The sequence below is a fragment of the Crotalus tigris genome, unplaced genomic scaffold, assembly GCF_016545835.1.
Source record: "Crotalus tigris isolate CLP2741 ecotype Arizona unplaced genomic scaffold, ASM1654583v1 scf7180000018396.560290, whole genome shotgun sequence".
Classification (NCBI taxonomy): domain Eukaryota; kingdom Metazoa; phylum Chordata; class Lepidosauria; order Squamata; family Viperidae; genus Crotalus; species Crotalus tigris.
Window position 1 is genome coordinate 18,931 of NW_024096980.1, and position 20,613 is coordinate 39,543.

Consider the following 20,613-nt stretch of genomic DNA (forward strand, 5'->3'; position numbering starts at 1 on the left):
TTTGTATTATTTGTTACGTATTTATAATTAAGTATGCTTAATTCAATTACATTGACTTACTTAATTGGTGCTTTCCTACATTATGATCCCATGACTTTTTCTCTTAGCTGTGTGGTCTATAAACAGGATACAACACTAAATGGCATAGATACAGTATGTAGCAAAGACTACTTACAAAGGGAGGAGGGAGGGAAGGGAAGGAGGGAGGGAGGGAGTAATCTAACAGTTTCCAGATCTGCTGAAGGGGTAGGGAGATTAAGATGGATCAGAAGAGATCAGCAGCCAGTGGGGAACTTTATCAGCTGCATCTGGTCTGCTTGACCCACTGGTCTTTTCCCCCCCCTCAGTAGTGGAAAACTATGGTTGCTAGCATTTCCATTATCAAGATCAAACATTAGACTTCTAAAAGAGGGTTTCCACAAGTGCAACAGATGTGGGAATAGACCCAGTGGATTCAAATCCATTCTATTACCTGAAAGAACTGATATTAGATAATCTCTTTCCCCCACCCTGCCTTTATTGCTTCCAATTAAAAAAAAGCAGTCCCTGCAGATTTTACTCGGCTAGTTGTTGCCAACTATAAGGGGCGATGCTCATCTCCATTTCAAGGCCATTGAGCCAGAGCTATCTAAACACATTTCCATGGTCATGTGGCCAGCATGACGTCACAGAGCACTGTTACCTTCCCACCAAAGTGGTACCTATTTGTATATTTGCATTTGCATGCTTTAGAACGGCTAGGACTTGGGGCAAGGGTGGGAACTCATCCCATTACATGGAGTCTCCTGAAACTGAAATGGCCGCTTTCCAGCCAGCGAACCCAGCCTCTTAACCACTCAGCATAGTTTTTATTTTAAATCAGTGCTTCCAATGCACTGATTTAAAATAAGATAATCCACCAAGCTAAAAATCTGGCCACCCTTCCAACCTAGACCAAGCCAGTTAACCCATGGAATAAGATTGATACTATTAATTCAGCTGAAAATTAGAGCCATTAGAATCATCGGGCTAGAAGGGACCACAGAGGTCTTCTGCTCAAGGCAGAAATGGTTGTCCAGTCTATGTGTCATAGATAGAAGGGCAAATGGGATGAGGTAGGGTAGGAACAAATTATTATTTCTAGAAGAGGAATCCCATAAAACCTATGATTTTGAGTGGGGGTGGGAAGTAATGTCTTCCTTAACTAAAACTTGGCTACTGATCACAACATGAACCCATCCATGCAGGGTTTTTTCGCAACAGTACGGAAGTAGTTTATTATGATCGTCTTCCAGATGAATGGGTTTTTTTGTTTTTGTTTTATTTCTCTATCTACCCTATCACACTATAATTTTCTCTGTGTCCCATTCATGTACAAATCAGGTCTGACCCAGTTTAGTTTTTTCAACATGATCACCCAAATTGACAAAAGAAGTTTAAAGGACACATTGTTTCTTTTAGACAAATGCATGCATAAAAGAATAAACAAACACTAAACAAAAGTCTTTGATCCATAAGCCTGGGATTATATGTCAGACCACGGAGAGGAGCAGGCTGCAAAAGTTAAATGCCCTCGTTTTTTATCAAAACACCATACTACAGGCCTAACCCAAAGAGCCTCTTCACCAATGTGATATGTTGTTGTTAGAGAGAACAAGGGTATTCTCTAACTAGGGTCAGTCCTACCATTAAGGAGAGTGAGATAACTACAACAGATGGCCAATCTGGGCTTGTGGGTAGCAGCAGCAGATCCCTGAGCTGATTCTCCTAAATCAGAGGTCTTCAAACTTGGCAACTTTAAGACTTGTGGACTTAGGGCTGGCTGAGGAATTCTGAGAGTTGAAGTTCACAAGTCTTAAAGTTGCCAAGTTTGAAGACCCCTGTCCTAAATTGTCCCTGTTTGGATGGCAGAGCTTCCCATCACAGGATCTCTCTGAGCCTTCCTTGTTGGAAGATAGCCTTTCGTCAATGGCCAATCAAGTTAGTTTCTGTAATGGTATATGAAAATGGCCTTGGGAGGCAGGAAGGAGGGCCATAGACCGGCAACTAGCATGCAAAAGAAGATTCAGCCAATAGAAGAATGGTGGTGTGAGAAACATTTCAGAAGAGACCCTCTCTAGTTTCCCACTGAGTAAAAAGAAAAAGGCAGAGAAGACTCTCAGCCTTGCAAGATTCTTTTAATGTAACTTTACAGCAAAGATTAAGTTAGAACTCCTCTTGTGCTTCTTGTCTGGACTTAATTCTCAGGGCTGTTTCTATGCATGAATGGGAAAGTAGCTCCATTCTTATTGGCTTTCAACTAGCTTTTCCCTGGATTGAAAGGGATAATTTCACATATCTGGAGAACAGAAGATTGGGAGAAGTCTTCTTTCATTTTTCTTGCTGTAATTCTGTTGTGAAATGAAATTACTAGCAAACCAATTTAATCTCTTTGAGCACTTTGCCTCATCAAAGAAATATATGGCTAGTGAAACATAGAGCTTGTTTGCATCTATTAAATCTTAGCTGAGGTCTGAATGACCCACCAAGGGAGCCTGGAGAAGCTACTCAAAAAGCCTCACAATTAGTGTGCATACATATTTCTTGATAGCCAGTTGCCATATAGAGCATCAAGTCCAATCAAAATAAGTATAATTATGTTCCATCCTAAAAAAACATCTTATTACCAGGAACTAGTCAGGCAGTAAATATTGAAACCTGCAGACCTTCTAAAGTAAACGGTGTTAATAAACCCCTTCCTGGGGTTTGTTCTGAAACAAAACAAAATTCTGAAAAAGACTGAAAGTTTTTCAATTGTAAACTAATTCTTTTAAATAATAAACAAATAATTATTAAACATGTGCACTGCCTAGTTCTGAACAACTCTGCTTGGCTCACAACAATCAAAGAAATTACCATAAAATCAATAAAAGATTACAACGTGGCATTAAAATCCTTGTTAGAATTTGACCGAAGAACTTTCCCGAGTTTGCTGTTAGAAGACCATCAGAAGAGACTAACACAATTACTGCCCAGGAAATGATACACTGGAAATTGCTTTAGAAATATTTAGAAATATTTCTAAATGTCATTGCCCTCAGATCATTTCCTACTCAGAAAAGGCAGCAGCTAATGGATACATTTGATCTTTCTGCACTACCTTCCAATATTCTTCCCAATACATCAAGACTGTCTCAAGCTTAAGGCTTTTCAGGTTATATTTTGAAAATATCAAAATCTCTTATTCTGTGGCAGGACTATTTAAGGGTTCAAATATCAGCACCCAAAACTAGTAAATGTATCCCAGTTTGTATAAGAACTGTGTGAGAGAGTCCATGTTATACTCCATGATTTGCTGATCTCTTTCTCCTATGTTTGCCACATAATGGATGTGCCCTTAGACACCTTCGTGGTAAAAACTAAAAAGATGTCAGGATTTCTTTGCCCAACCGATATACATTTACATAAATTCCATGAAGGCATCATAGCATACATGACATAATTTGCCCCATCTGGTCTTGTGGTGCAGACACCCATGATATGCCACAGTGCTGATCCCAATAACTCTGCAACTTCTAACAATCAATTCCTCAGCAATGGCGCTTGTTGCCTAGCATATTTTTTGTCATGACAATTTGCTTGACAAACTCTGAAAAAAAGAGAAAAGAGAAGGAGCTTAGTAGGTTGGTTGCAGCTTAGTACGGTAGGACCCTGGGGGGGAGAGAGTCGGTAGAGTCACAGCAAGTGGAAATTTTAATGACAAACAAAATTTGTATTGACTTTGTCTAAAAAAACTAAAACTGGGGGAAGGAGATTTGTTAATCTCTCCTTTTGCTTCCTGATATTGATAAATCCAAGGTATTTGTTGTCTCTTTGGTGCACAATCTGTGCAAAATTGAATTGCTTTCCTTTTTTTCAAACTATAAATTGCTGTGGTTTGTATTGTTCTTCATTCCTGTTTTTCAGCAGATTATCATTCTAGTCAGATCTCAAAATGCAGCTTCCTTTTCTCAGAAGACTCAGGAGACTCAAGCTGTGCAAACAAATGCCCACAATTGACAAGGCTAGTTGAAGAAGATATATCACACAACTTGCCATTTTGTCTACATCACTTCTTCTCCCAGTGGCTACCACTAGTCAGACACAAAATGCTGGGGAAATTCCCAGCTGGAAGCTTAACACACCTGTCTGCAGGTGGTGGAACTTGAGAGGCCCTGTCTGGTGCTCCTCTGCCTCTGATATATGATTCACTGCTTGTCTCCCTGGGCTTGTGAGAAATCATGCATCACAAATGCAAGGCTCCCGTCCTTCATGAAGCACAATGAGTCAGCAAAGAGATGTTTGTATTATTTTTATCTCTGTATGCAGTAAGCATATGGAAGAGATCTTCATTCCCAAGGCCAGCTGGGCCCTCCCATTCCCCCTTCACATATTGTTACCATCCTTCTTAGGGTCAGATACTATTATTGTTCAAAATGATGCATAGCATGTGGCAAGTCAAAAAGTTTATCTCTGATTATTTTAGTTCTCTCCAATGTTCCTGCCGCAAAAACTACTTTTTGACTTAGCATCTCCTCAAAGAGATTTCACAGATTTTTGAAGCGCTGCAATAATGTGGAAAGCTTCCTTCCTTCCTTCCTTCCTTCCTTTCTTCCTTCCTTCTTTCCTTCCTTCCAAATTACATGTGAAATTTTTTAAAAAGTAGAATAAAAGAAACCAGGGATAAAAACTTTCCCTTGTGCCATTTCACCAGTGAAATCTGCACCGAAAGCAAATATACATTTCCTTTTTATGGAAAAGGTTAGTGAGTCTATGTGTTTTTTCCAGAGTGGCACAGAAAATTTGTTGGGAACCTTTCCCTGAGGAAAACAGGGTTCATCGTGATTGATCCTGTACATCTGGCCCCTGTTTTGTCAGAGGACCAATGACATACCCTCCAAACACCACACAAGAGTCCCTCAAATGTTCTATAAGAGACTGCAATTATCATCTAGGAGTTGGCCACATCCAATAATCACACAACTCTGCTTCCATGAAACTTTCTTTTTTAATTTCAAAGCTTTCTCAATGTAATCACATCTCCATTTTCATCCTTTGGCAAGTTAAAAAAAATGTAAGAAGCCAAGAATGTATGCATATTCTTATTTGGTGAAAGAATTTACAGCTAATGGCAGTACAAAAACACAGTGGCAACCTTTTCTCTTTCCATGTTCCCTGAGCATTCACAGAACCTTCCTACTTTTATTAAAATGAGCATCAGGCCATTGCATCACAAACAAGCTCCAGCCTTTGGGGGATGCAGGCAGCATACATAGGCCTTGCACTGCTAAGGTAAAATACCATGCTAATCATTCTGTCTCTCTGATCCTCTCTTGGACCCTCCTGTGTGTCCCCCGTGGTATTTTCTTATCTGGTTCTCAGGTTTGAGTGGTCCTTAAGCTAGTGTTAAAATAGTACTTCCTCCCATACAGTATATTGTCTTCAGTGCAATCTCAAGGACTATAAATTCTACTCAGATAAAATATAAAATCTATAAAGTCTAAGCGTGAGAAGTCAAAGAATTGCAGTGATAAAGCATGGAGACAGAACAAACAATGGGGATAGTGCATGTCCTGCTGGGATGGTCTTCTGCTGATTCCAGGACTGAGGAGACCTTCCCACTCAAGGCTTTTAGACTGTATTTATTACTGCTGAGAGGAGGAGAAGGTTTTGACAGTCTGCTGCTTCTTCAAGATATGCTGCCACATGACTAAGAGAAAGAAGGGAAGAGAAGGAGAAGAGATTCTACAGAACAGGGTGAAAACTTTAAAACTGGAGCAAATCAGGGTGAATTTTGGTTACCTCTAGGTTCAGCCAAAAATGAAACAAACGCTGTACTGTGTCCCTAAAAAATATTTAGTAATTCTCAGTGAAGTTTGGAGAAGAGAGAAGGATCAATGGGGGGGAGGAGAGACAGAGAATGAGAAAACAGAAACAAAAACAAAAGAAGCTGCCACGCTGCAAGGGTAGTTTTTAAATATCCAATTAAGAAAATATCACTTTCAGGGAACAGGAGACCCTATGTTTTTTGTCCCCTCGGTCAGTCTTAATAGGCGCTCTATTGAAATGGATTACTAGCCAGAGAAGTGAGATTCTGCTGGAATAATTCAGTTGAGTCCAATCAAAATTCAAATACAACCTTAGCACAAAATTTAAAAGTTACAATAATTCTCACTGATTAAAAAAATATGATAAAACAACCAGTCACTAGTGTGAGTACAAACCAATGTATCTTTATGTAAGAATTACATATTTAAAAGGAAAATAATCATTACTTAAATTTAATGGAACTGAGTCATGCAAGCCTTAAAGGAAAGAGGTTGAATGTCTTTAGCAAAAGAGCAATAAAAGCACATAATACAGCATTCAGTATAGTTTAAATGTCCTTTACCGAAGTAGCCTATAACTGTAAGCATTAGAGGATTTCTTAGCAATTCTCTTTATCCGGCCCAAACATATAATACGGGGGGAGGGATTGCCTAAAACAATAGTAGAGAATTTTAGTATCTTATTAAAGGGTGAATCCTGTAACTGAACTCTTTCCAATAAGATTAGGAAGGGGGTAGTTGTTCATTTTAACCCCTTAGAAATCCTATTACTTTTCTTACTTGGGAGGACCCTTAATCCATCAGAGGTAAATTTGAGGCCATTGGGAAAATTACAAGAGAGTAAGAAATTGCCCTTCTTCCACTATTGTTGTTAGAAGTAATCCAGACTATGAAGGGGCTGTATTTCGCCCATAAGTATTTATGAGAATCAGTTAGAATACCAAGTAGAAGGCCATTTTTAAAGTTTATTCAAATTCTTCATCACGTCTGATTTCACAGGAGAAAAAAAAATGAAGGAGAAACTGAGAACAATAAAAACACCCTGATGTTTGTAGTATTTTAAATAAGAGTTCCACAAGAGTTGTATTATTCAAATGTCCACTTCATACACAATGGTGAACAGGCCTTGTACTACCAACAGATAGAAAATGTGGTTCCTTTTATGTCTATGAGATCACCATTCTTCTTTGCAACCAATTTTCAGAAGGTCAGAAAAGTTTTATGACTAGCTATGCCTAGAGAAGCCAGCTGATGTCCTCTTCATATTTATAATTATTTCATGCTTATCCTACACTCTGTGTGTGCATATGTATGTGCTTTATCTGCTGCATGGATGTATATTTAATTGTTCTTGGACTATAAATAAATAAACTAATGGTGTAATACTGCTAAAGTGGCTCTCTCGCCATCAAGAATTTTGCTTTATTAGCTGAAACTTCAAAGTTGTTTTCAAAAGTAGATCAAGCAAGAACATTTAATATAATCCAGAAATAAATAACTTTTAACGTCCATAGGGCCGTCTGCTCTAGAAATGGTCACAATTGCCACATCAATTGAAGCTGAGAAAAGTATTACCTTCCTTTTACCTGTTGAAAAAGCAGTAGTCATGAATACAGGAGAACTCAAATTGTGGGTCTGTTCTTTTAAAGGTAGTGGACATGGTTCCAAGCCATCAGTGGAGCTGTAAATTCAATGAAGTCTGGAAAAAAACAGTAACTTTTGATTGGCTTAGAAGCTGCATAGATTGTCCCTCGTCTGGCAAATTCCATCCCAGAAAAATTCAATGTTCTTTCTTCCCTTTGCTCACCTCCATTTTTTTCTTTCCTGTTTTTGGTTTCCTCCATCACTTATCTGCTCTCCCTAATACTCCTCTGCATGCAAACTTCACCTCAAGTCAACTAGATCCTATTCCTAAAAGCAGACCCAGTTTGTCCTCAGCAGATTCCACTGGAGAAGGGTGAGATAAAGTTGTCCTGAAAACATACCTCTCCACTTGTCTTGTTTAATTATTCCCCAATCTTGTTTTTGTATCTTACCAGATGACTTTCCAGAAAGCTTCAGCACTCAGTTTCTCTTATCTCCTGCAGTCCTTATATGCTATGATTTACACTGTGGCTGTTTTAAAGATACAGAATTGAGCAAGACTTACCAGACATCTTATTATCCGTTTCTTAGAAAGCTTAACTATCTGACTGAGAAAATATTCTGATAAGGCCAAAGAAGAATACTAGGTTTGGGAACATCGGAGGCATTTGAGGACGTGTTGCTTTCGTGTCTTTCTGTGAATGCGTCTAGTGAGATGCCCCATGAGTTAAGGAACGAAATTTCAAATTCTCCTTTAGAGAGAACACCGTTATCATTTCTAGAGGAGAAATCAACTCTGGATGGCAGTAGGATAGTTGCCCCCCTCCCCCTCCCAAAAAATCTGACCAATTTTTTTTTAATTTTAAAACTTTTTTAAAAATCGGGACAAAAGGTGGAGAGTAGAAAACCAGATTAAATGAGACAGATACAAAGAACAAATGATATTCTAAACTTGCTGTTTCATTGCAAACCTCAGCTTCGTTATGATACTTTAGTTACAATAAATCACTGTGAATATTTTCATTAGAGTCCATGTTTAAAAAAAACAATTCCAAATTTCCCATGGAACAAAACCATATATTTGCTCAACTAAGTAGCATAATTACCATTTCACCCATGTTTCCATCACTGTATTTTTTATGATGTGGGCTAGAATTTATTTAGGATTCTCAAGGGTGGAATTGTAGCTTATTGCTGGATTCTGTTCTTGGTGTAGCAGAAGTCCCAAAGCTCAGCTGCTAACTTTCCAGGGAAGACATTCAGATCTCCAAAATCTATTACCTGAGACTATGATAGACATTTTAAGTAAGCAGAATTCTGGGTAGGTTGCTGAGTAATGTAACCTAGCATAAGACAATCTCCCAGTAATCAAAACTATATAAAAAAAACTTTACTTAGTAGACATACAAAAATCTGCTTTAAATTGTGAGAGTTGCCATAAGGCACCAAGCCAAAGCAGCAAAGTAAATATGTAAGTCCACTGAAACTAGAAATTAGGAGGGGGGGAAGCCTTTAAATTCAAATTAAGAGATCTCAGGCCTGAGATCTCAAAGTTAACATATTTTTTTCCCCTGCTTTTAAACCCTTCTTCTGGGGCAACCATTCATTTGGAGAAGCTATTTTAAAACAGCATGATAATATAAGATTAGGAGTTCCCATTCTTTCCTTATCTTCCTTCTTAGTCACCGCTATAACTGATATGCTTTATGGTAGTGAGATGGTATCATGTCTTCTGCCTGTTAGTTGATGTTCTGCTAGTCACCTGCCTATTTGTCCTACACTGTGACTATTATAGTCCTTACATCATAAGTTGTAGATTAGTACTGTTTTAAACTCCTGTTTTAAATTCCTTAATTTCACAATACATGGACATAATCAACCAAGATTTCAGCTGAGAAATGGTGAGTATCCTAACTAGGCTAAATCTCCAAATGCTAGGGAATTCCTGGGAAATTGACATTCAGACACATCAACCATCAATATACACAGATAAACCATATTTACACATAATTCAAAAGAAGCAATAAAAAAGCCAAGAAGGAAATTAAGAGACCAGAACACATCCTTTCCATCAGCTTTTACTCAGATAAGCAGGGATTAACAATTAAGCAGAAGAAATGCCCTAGCCACAGGGGAAACCCCCAATGATGATGTTACCTGCTCGGGTAATGAAAGATCTGCAGACAAACAATCAAAACTCAGGGAGCACCAAGGATTCCATAATTACATTTGAAGTAGTGTTTGAAATTAAGTTTGAATCAGCATAATTTATGGAGATTTTAGGAATAGTAGTGTCTATAATTAGATTAAGATAACAAAGTTTCTCATACTATTTCTAAATCCTAAAAAAAAATCAAATGCTAAAATAAAAAACAGCTGTTATTAAAGTATAAAATTTATCCTGGTTTTTAAAAAAGAAAAAAAGTGATTCCCAATGAATTCCACAAAAACTAGAAACTTCCATCTGCCTGGAAGGTAGAAATGAAATCCTAACTACTAACTTTGGAATGACTTGACATTCTCTAAGACCTACAATTGCATTTAAGTCCCAAGCAGATCCAGCAAGGTTGAAGTCATCAGGGACTCACAAAAATTGAAACCAGCAAACAAATCCCAAAATCCTAAAACTTTCCATTAATGCCAGGAAATACCTCATTTTAAAAATATAGTAAAACACTAATTTTTCTACTCCCATTCCTTACTAGCACTGATGATGTTATCTAGTTTGGTAATGAAACATCTGCAAGAAAACAATCAAATTCAGAGCACCGAGGACCCCTTCATTTCAACCCTGAGCTGTAAATATTCTCTATCAGAAAAGTTTTTTTTCCAGTAGAATTCCCTTACTATAATAAAAGTTGGATGAAGTGGAACGTCATGATTTTTTCCTCAAATGAGAGCAATGGTATTAATTTGCAGAGCATGAGTGCAATAGATCATCTTTCCTCTGACAGCAGAAAGAGGGAATAATGAGGGTTTCAAGTTTTATTGTAAACTATAAACTATTAGACGAAGTTCTGAGGATGGGATATTTGAAGCATACTGTCACTATATTGTTTTTGATCATCAATTTGCAAGCAATTCCACATTTAACTATTGTTCCATTATACTATAACAGGAGTGTCAAACTGCTGGCCCATGGGCCGGTTGCATCATGCGGAGGTCATACCCACCCCAGCTCTGGCAATGTGAAAAAAGTCACAATACGTCACGACACGTCATGTGATGCGGCAAGTTTAACACCAGTGTATTATAATCTTCTTTCACTCTTAATCTTTGTTACGTTCAAACTTTCTCTGTAAAATTTCTAGTACAAGTATTTAATTATTTCAAAACATCCTCACAGTATAATATGTGTTTTATTTTATTGGTTCCCTACTTCACACTGGATATTTACTCCTTTGCAAGACAGTTTGTGTAGCCTTAATTCAAACTTACATGTTATTTGTTTTGGATAACTGTGCTTCATGGGAAAATTTTAAAGCAGACTGTTAAATGAGTTCTGCTTTGTATCATATGCTGCCAGTATACAGTTCTTTGGAAAACTCTGCAAAATATCACTTGCTGATCTCTACCTTTGGTTCAATATGAAATAGCTGCTATTTGGGCATATTTGATCAGCCAGGAAAATTAACCAAAGTATTAATCAGCCAGGCAATTTGACCAAATTTTCTGTGCTTGAGTATAAACATAAAACATGGATTGTGGTTAATAATTTGCTTTGGCAAAAAACTTCTGCCCGTCAACTGTATGATAGAGCCTCTTTCATAAGTAGGAAATAATAATTGTAAGGAAAGTATTCTTACATTAAGAGTGTGTGTGCATGTGAACATTATACAGAGGCATGTGCATGTATATTTTAATCCCTAGACAGAAAACTAAAAAAGATGGTTTCAACATACTTTCAGGACTATTCTACAAGTTCTCATACTGCTTGGAGACTGAAAGCAATCAAAGGGATTTTTTATTTATACTACATTATAAACAGGATAATTGACTGCATAAATGAAAGAAAGCTAATGGGAAGACTGCCTGAAGACTTTCACTTTGAGAATTCACTGTGTGCTTTGACTCTGTTTTCACTAAAAGGCCATATTGTACATAAAGGCTTTTCTAAGTTTATTTCTGCTAATACAGTATAAATGCCAACTGAAAAAAAAATCATTGGCTACTTTTAGAGAGTAGGAAGAACTGGAGTATGGTCAATGTACTGTAAATCTTGAAAAACAAATTGTAATTTGTAAAAAGGTGTAGGACTGGAAAGACACGTGGCTTAGAGTTAGTGGCTGTTCTGGGAACAGTGTATAACTTTTTGCTCAACACAGGTAAATCCTGTGGTTTAAGTAGATGGACTTTCAAAAGATTTTCAGACCTGAACCTTTCAAAATATCATCAGTTAGCAATTTTCAACAAGAGACTATTCTCTCATAGCTGAAAATAAACAGTCTTCCAGGGAAACAGCCAGAATGGATCATCAAGACAGATACTGTGCATTACAATTGAAAGCACCCTGCCATTGAGGAAGATTCAGCAGAAGTTCTAGTCTAGATTCTTCTCCAGGCCCAAGATGGCTTTTCACAAAATGAAGAAAAGGTAAAGATAATGTTCTTTGAAAGGACAGATACTGAAGCTGAAGTTCAAATACTTTGGCCATCTAATGAGAAGAGAGGACTCATTGGAAAAGACACTGATGTTGGGAAAGACTGAATGCAAAAGGAGAAGGATGAGATTGTTAGATAGTGTCATTGACGCAATGAACATGAATTTGAGCAAATGACAGGAGACAGTGAAGGATAGGGGAGCCTGGTGTGCTATGGTCCATGGGGTCGTGAAGAATCAAACACAAGTTAGTGACTGAATAACAAAGAACCAAAAACAAAGAGATGAGATCACCACCAGCACCAGAACCCTAAAGGAGTAGATTGTAAGGATAGAAAGAAGTGAAGCCGCAACATATGGGCATCATGGACAGTATCCCTTTAGATCTACAAACCCTGCTGAGTACCGTATTTTCTGGCGTATAAGACGACCCCCAACTTTTGAGAAGATTTTCATGGTTTAGAAAATAGTCTTATACGCCGGAAAATTACCAATATGTTGGTAAATCCTTAAGCATGCATTTTCTGAAACAATATATATATTCTAGCTAAAGATCTATTACTGTCATGTTGAATGGAGACATTTCCAATTTAAGTGGAAACTCAGACAGATAGACTGTTCATATTCTACTAGACCAGTGGTTCTCAACCTGTGGGTCGGGACCCCATTTGGGGTCAAACGACCATTTCACGGGGGTCACCAAACAACGCAGTCCGCCATTTTTCCCCCTTTTCCTTAGCTATGCTACTCCCTTTTATTCTATTGGCTTTTGAAAGCCAATAGAATAGACTCTCTTGAATAGAGTCTAATTCTATTGGCTTTCAAAGCCAATAGGAATTGTCCAGGCTGTCTCTGCCCTGCTGAGCCCGCCAAAAGTCCCATTCTGCAAACGGTGCTGCACCAGTTGAGTAGTCCTCGACTTACGACCAGTTGAGTAGTCCTCGACTTACGACCGGTTGGGGGTCGCGGCATTAAAAAGGTTGAGAACCATTGTACTAGACTGACTGACTGTCTTGGATATTCCTGTCTCAATTTTTAGCTTACATATTACATCGATATATTGAATATGATCACAATTTCCAGTCAGTTGAATTATATTCACATTTTTTCAAGACCTGGAAAACTTGGTTCCTGTGCCTAAAACCTGGGCCCTGGGCATGATAGAGCCTGACTACTGCAAGCTGCATAGAGTCACATTAAAGTGAGATGGTTTGTCCCAGTCTTTTCTTGAGGAGAAAGATTGGGGGAAGGTGGAAGGAAAAGCCGGGAGGCTTATAGTTGTACTCATTACTTTTGGTACTCCATGGCATTCTTCAAGGGAAGAGAGTTAGACATTCCAAGGCGATCATCACTATCTTTGGCCCCTTAAGTGTTTTCCTAAAGAGAAAGTCATGGAGCAGGCAAAATAGAGCTAACACATCTCAAACAGGGGAGAGAAACCTCTGCACCCAGATGTCTATGGAGATTCTCAATCATCTAGGTCTTCAAAGAAAAACAAGAAAGTCCAGTTGCCTCATGAAATCCTTTGGGATTCTGTAGCCAGAGGATCCAGAGATTCCCATCCCAGTTTTAAGTGGTTAGAAATACTCTTGCGAACTACTCAAGTCCAGTTTGCTTTTTTATGCCCACACTTTTTTTTAATATGCAGTGAGAAAAGAAAGTGCTCTGCCTAGCAATATTTTCATGACAGGCAATATTTAAGAGGAACCTCCATCACTGTAAACATTCTAGTTTCCTTTGCTTCTTTCTTTTCTTTCTCATGGTAAGAATTGCATAATGGACATTATTTCCTAAATAATCCTTCTTATTCCCATCACAATCTCTGCATCCTCATCTTTAGAAAACCTTGTCTGGGAAAAACTATGTGTGCTCTTATTAAAGCGAGCCATGTTAGGGAGCGGGGAAGCGCAAAAGGAGCCAGCATTTGTTTTGCATGGGGGACAGGATGGGCTACAACCAAAGGGAGAAATGTAGGGAGATTCACCCGTTATCCCCACCAAAGATGTAGATGGCATCTCGATAAGCGACCAGAGTGTGCTTGCTATGGCTGGAAAGAAAAGAGAAGACAACCTTGGTTTACATCCTTTCCCTAAACCGCCCTCCGATCCAGCATTTTATTGGTGGTTCCTACATGCTGTTCAGCCCCACACCAAGCCAAGCCCCCCGCAGATCCCAGAGACGCCTCACCGAGCCCCGATGAACTCATCGCAGGGCAGGAGACGGTGCCACCGGTGGCACCGGTGCACCATCTCGAAAGGCCCGAAGTTCAAAGTCAGGTATTCGATGCTGTCGGAGCAGCTATGATCAAAATCTATGCTGGGCGCCACCTTGGACTACCCAGCAAAGTTGGCTGCAGCCGCCATGGCCCGGCTTTTGCTGCCGAGGACATTGATCAAGACCGAACGTCGACTACAATTCCTGACATCCCACGGCCCCGCCGAGACCGTTTCTTATTTGGAAATCCGACTACAATTCCCAGCATACCATATGATTCCTGGAGTAGCATTTTCAAGGGTGATCATTTCATTTTATAGCTTGTATTCGAACTATACTCGGTTCTGATCATTGAGTCGCATATACTCTTTCGAAGTACCCGTATTTTCCGGTGTATAAGACGATTGGGCGTATAAGACGACCCCCGACTTTTGAGAAGATTTCATGGTTTAGAAAGTCATCTTATACACCGAAAATACTTGGTAATTGGAAAGCTGGACTCAAATTTTCTTCCTTTCATCCATACACAGTTCACCTTTATATCTTTTAGTCAAGAGCATTTCCCATTCTGCTCCTGTAGAACATCTGACCCCTCAAAGCTCCTGCTGGATATCAATACAATATGATGTTTTTGCATGACAGGGAATTAGCCCTGGAGATGGTTTCATTGCATATCCCATTGCATTGGGGTGGTTATTAGCAAAGTCATTCTTTCTATCTGATAACTCAATCAATGCCTCTCTACAGAAAGAAAGAGAGAGAAATTCAAATGGGGAACTTTATGAAGAATTCTCATCTTTGCTACAATGCTTTGAAAAATCAAGAAAAAATAGGTTTTTTTCCCCGGAGGAAAATTGTCAACTACTTTTTTTTTTTTAACAATGCATGACTCAGTGATATACAGGCTTCATAGTGTAGGTGGCAAACACTAAAACACCAGGTTTTGACATGTGTCCAGCGGAGGCGTGGAATATGGATTTCCTCACATACTTTTTAGCAGTCTTCAGAAAATCCATCTGCACTGTCCCCCAATTAATGCTATTTTTGAAAGAGCTTCAGCAAAAAAAAAGATAAAAAAAAATCCACAAGTAGCCAAAGCTCTGGGCAAGAGTAGAAATCCTGAAAGAGTCACTGATGATTTTTTAAATACTGAAGAAGGAGATATTTCATGATTATCAAAAATTTAAAAGGATTGCATAACTAATCATCATCCTGATGATTGTTTTCACATCTTTGTTTCATTATTTTGCAATATATCTTACAATAGAAAGGGCTTCCTGACTAAAGACTCCTGTCCAGTAAATATAATCCAGCATGGAAAAGATATCTTTTTCTTAAAGATTGAATCCAAATTTGGTAGACATACCAAATGGGCTGCTAATAAAAGATAGGAAAATCGATCTGTACAGCATATAGATCAGGAGTCCCCCAACCCCCAGGCTGTGGCCCACTACTGGACTGTGAGCCATTCAGAATCGGACATGGAAGCAGCGGGAGAGCGTATGCGCATGCATCCTCACTTGTGCAAACTGCAGGCAAATGTGTGTTTGTGCGCTTGCTGACTGCTCACGTGGAACCATCTCCTCTCCCCTGCCCACCAGTCTGCAAAGCCAGAAAGGTAGGGGAACTCTAATATAGATGCAATTAGAGCTTGCTTGGATTGCGAGTTTATAAATTAATACTTGCTAGGCTGAGAGAAACCAGTAACACTAGTCACATTGCCTCAGCTAGGTTAATTAGTATTTAGGGTTTGAAAAGCTGAAGGATATTCCATGTGATAAGATAGCAGAGTCTCCCAACCTTGGCACAGCAACCAAACAGGACAGGTACAGATTTTAACGGATAGTTAGGACTGCAGAAAAAACAATTGCAACCAGTCTACCTTCCATTGAGGATCTGTACACTGCACAAACCAGAAAGAGGGCTGAGAAAATATCTACAGACCCCTCACATTGTGGACTTAAACTGTTTCAACTTCTCCCCTCAGGATGCTTCTTTAGGGCTTTGCTTGCCAAAGCAACTAAACATAAAGATAGTTCCCGTGTCATCACCCTGCTAAACACACAATTCCCCCAGCACTGCCTAAGGATAAATAACCATGTAGTAGGACTGTATTACTATTATCCTTGTCATCTTTTCATCCCCCTCATCTTTTTCACCTCTCATCTTTCCTACTACCTTCTCATTTTGATATATTATGCTTTATCAATTTTTATTGTATCTTGTGATTTATGATCTATGACTATCACTTTGTTGTTTGTATGTACACTGAGAGCTTATGCTGCAGAGACAAATTCCTTGTGTGTTCAACCACACTTAGCCAATAAAGAATTCTATTCTATTCTATTCTATTCTGTTCTGTTCTGTTCTGTTCTGTTCTGTTCTATTCTATTTCTATTTCTATTATTTTTATTTCTATTTCTAATGTGTGGACTTCAACTTCCACAATGCTCTCTGGCAGCATATAAATCTAACAAATCTAACTTCTTAGCTGTTGGTGCTAAACCACTTTAAACCACTACAGATTTTTAAAAATATGATATTTGTCATTCCAATAAATATTGAAATATTTTATGACCTGTGGACTTCAATTCCCTGAATTACTGAGCCATGCTGAGTCAGGAATTCTGGGAGTTGTAGTCCACATGTCATAAAATTGCCATAGTTGCCCACCCTGGTGTAGAGAATAACCCTAACCATAACCAGTTGTAATGACATAGAGAAATGAGAGCTAGAAGCCAAACAAAAAAGAGAGGTTTGTAGAAGGATCTGTCACTGCTGGTGCACATCTTATGAGAAGAAAGGATTTATTACTTTCAGTTCTTCTCTGCCCTACTAGGGCACATCATGCAAAGCCACTTCAGTTGTCCAAAACTGATGAATTTCTAGTTCTTGCAGTCTGTCCCAGAGTGCAAGAAGTGGAAAGCATTGAAGTTGGCAATCTATAGTCCATGGCAAATGATGCAATTAATCCTTGCAACCTAAAATGTCTAGGCTATCCTAATAGATACTGAAGAAAGAGTCAAGTGAAAATTTTTCAGGAGTTCCAGAATGAATAAAACTTAGGAATTATCTTGATTTTTAGAAGACATAGCTTGGAGTTTGCATAATTAATGTATCCATATCCCAACAGACAATCTATACAGATATTTAAAACAGCCATTCTTGAATTGCTAAATGAACAGCTTCTATTCTTCACTTCTTTATTCTTTATTATTTACCCAGATCTCCCTGAGACCTAAAATTGTGGTGAAAGAAACTTTTGAAAATAGTAATATTTTAAACATCCACAGGTCAGCCTGATAGAAGTATTAGCCAAATGTCTCTTAATATTTAGAAAGAGAGACTGAGTTCTGATATTTAAATACACACTTTCTGACTGCTATTAACTTTGTTCAGATGCTGGTACTCTGTGTGCCCAGGAAAATTAGAGAGAGCTCTTTCTTTTCAGCTTGTCCAAAAATTGTTACACTGTGACTCACTCCAAAAAAGAAAGAAAAAGAATGGAAAGAATGTGAGACAACTGCATATAATACATAGTATTTTATTAATACAGGGTTTAACTGAAAAGTGGAAATCTGGGTGTACAACTGAAACAAATAAGTGGGTATTTGCAATTCTAGAAAAAAATTATTGCTTGAGATGTGCGATCTCCGAGAAGGAACCTAAAATTGATTATTTAATTATGATATGGGTTTAAAGTTTAAAACATTTTTGGAAGTTTTCTTAGTATGATGTCTTTTTCAACATACATAACAGCCATGATATTTTTGGGACTTTAAATTGAAGGAAATCTGCACTGCATTCACTGAAATACAGGGGAAACTTCAATTAATAATAAACTTCAGAAAATCATAATGGAGCAGATTTATCCAGACTAATTTACCAATTATTATTACTTCATTTTGCTTGCTGAATAACAAGCTTTGTTACTTCTTCATTTTCCAATTTGCTACCTCTTCTGTTCAGAACATTGTTTTTTTTTTATTGTAATCTATAAATATATTTGAATTAGGTTAGCATGACACTTGTTTGCCAACCCTATGTATCCTAGACTGTTACATATACACACAACCTAGTTGATGATTCATGAAAACCTACAATTAACTTGAAAACAAGTTAATGTATGTGTTGTGCAAATATACCAATGTAAAAAAAATGTTCTATGGCACTAATCCTAGATGCCTGCGTTATGGTTCCGGCTAATGAAACACTTCAAAGAACTTCCAGGCATTGATTTTCCTAAAAGTCATTCATTATGTTACAAAATGTCGGCACGGCATAACAAAGTTATGCTAAAATCTAAAATTCCCACCCACCGAGCAGAATTTTATTTATTTATTTATTTATTTATTTATTTATTTATTTATTTATGAGACTTATATACCGCTTTAAGTGCAGGCACTCTCTAAGCGGTGTACACCAGTAAGCAATGTATATATATATATATATATATATATTTACATTGCCCCCAACAATCTGGGTCCTCATTTTACCTACCCTGGAAGGATGGAAGGCTGAGTCAACCTTGAGCCGGTGAGATTTGAACCGCTGACCTGCTGAACACAGTCAGCTAAAGTGGCCTGCAGTACTGCAGAACTGTACTGGGTCCTCATTTTACCTACCCCGGAAGGATGGAAGGCTGAGTCAACCTTGAGCCGGTGAGATTTGAACCGCTGACCTGCTGAACACAGTCAGCTAAAGTGGCCTGCAGTACTGCACTCTAACTGCTGCGCCACCTCGGCTAGCATTTCCACTCCGTACTTTGCTGTCATGATATACGTTCACCAATTAGCATGAAGGGCAAAGGTTCCCTTCCTTTCTGTTCCGCAGACTTTTCCCTCCTCCCTCCTCTGCTCTGCATTAACTCTAAAAATACCAGACAGTTCTGCATATTTTGTCAAAACAAGAATATACAGTATTTGCAGCGTTGACAGCCTGTGTTGTGGATAAGCATATGTGCAGCAGGCCTGAAATGGAAAGACAATCTAAAACATGGGTGTCTAACTTATTGACTTGCCTGGGCCACACTGAGTGAAGAGGAATTGTCTTGGGCCACATAAAAATATATAGTTAATGTATATAAATCACATAATAATGTTAAAAAGCTTATGATCTTTTGAGGCCACATTGCTGGTGGTCCATGGCTGCATGCAGCTCTTGGGCCACAGGCTGCATATGCTTGATCTATAAGAAGAGGATTACAGATGCTATAAGGAACTTAATTCATCAGCATTCTCTCTCTAAATAGTAACAATGGGGGAAAGTACAGAGAGAATTCTTACCCTAAAATTATGTTTATAAAATTCAGGGCTTAATTTATAAGTGAAGCATTTACAGATTTTTCTGTAAATCATACATGGCACTTACATGGTGCTTTAGAATATGTTACACGTGTTTAATATGCATTATCCTAGTGAGCCTTAAGATGATCCTGTTGTGAATCAAGACTAGAGTGAGTTTGATACAAGGCAGCAGACGTGAGTTCATGGGAATTTTCCTTTAGAATTTCAACCCAAGGTCCCAGCGGAAGGAAGAAAACCAGTCTGGGAAATGAAGTGGAGACAACTGGAAAAAGAAATGTCCACAATTTTACTTACCCATATATGCCGGCATATAAGACGACTTCCGGAAGCGCTAAACTCAGTGCCAAAGACGGGGGTTGTCTTATACGCCGAGTCGTCTTATACGCCGGAAATATTGGTAGTTTCCGGCATATAAGACAACATTCTAGGAAGGCGACTCGGTGATAAAGACGGGGGTCGTCTTATACGCCGGGTCGCCTAATACGCCGGCATATACAGTAATCTCAAAGAATTCTTGAGTTAAGCATCAGCACATGCAGAGATTTCATTACACAGTAGCTTCACAATCTAGGCACATAGATTCTAGAAAGAGAAGTTGCAGAAAAGAGCAACAAAGATGATTAAGGGACAGGAGGCTAAACATATAAGGAATAGTTGCAGGAATTGGGTATGCCTCGTCTAATGAAAAGAAGGACTAGGCATGATAGCAGTGTTTGAATATCTAAGAGGCTGCCATGAAGAAGAGAGGGTCAATGTATTCTCCACAGCATCTGAAGGCATAACAAAACAATGGATGAAAACTAATCAAAGAAAAAACCAACCTAGAAATAAAAGAGAAATTTCTTGACAGAATAATTAATCAGTAGAATGGCTTGCCTTCAGAACTTGTGGGTGCTCAATCACTGAGGTTTTTAAGAAGAGATTGGATAACTATTTATCTGAAATGGTATAGAGCAGGAGTGTCAAACTCCCAACGTCATGTGACGTGTCACAATGTATCGTGACTTTTTTTCCATTGCTGGCAATGGGTGGGTGCGGTTTCACCATGACTTATCCGGCCCGCCAGCCAGCAGTTTGACACCCGT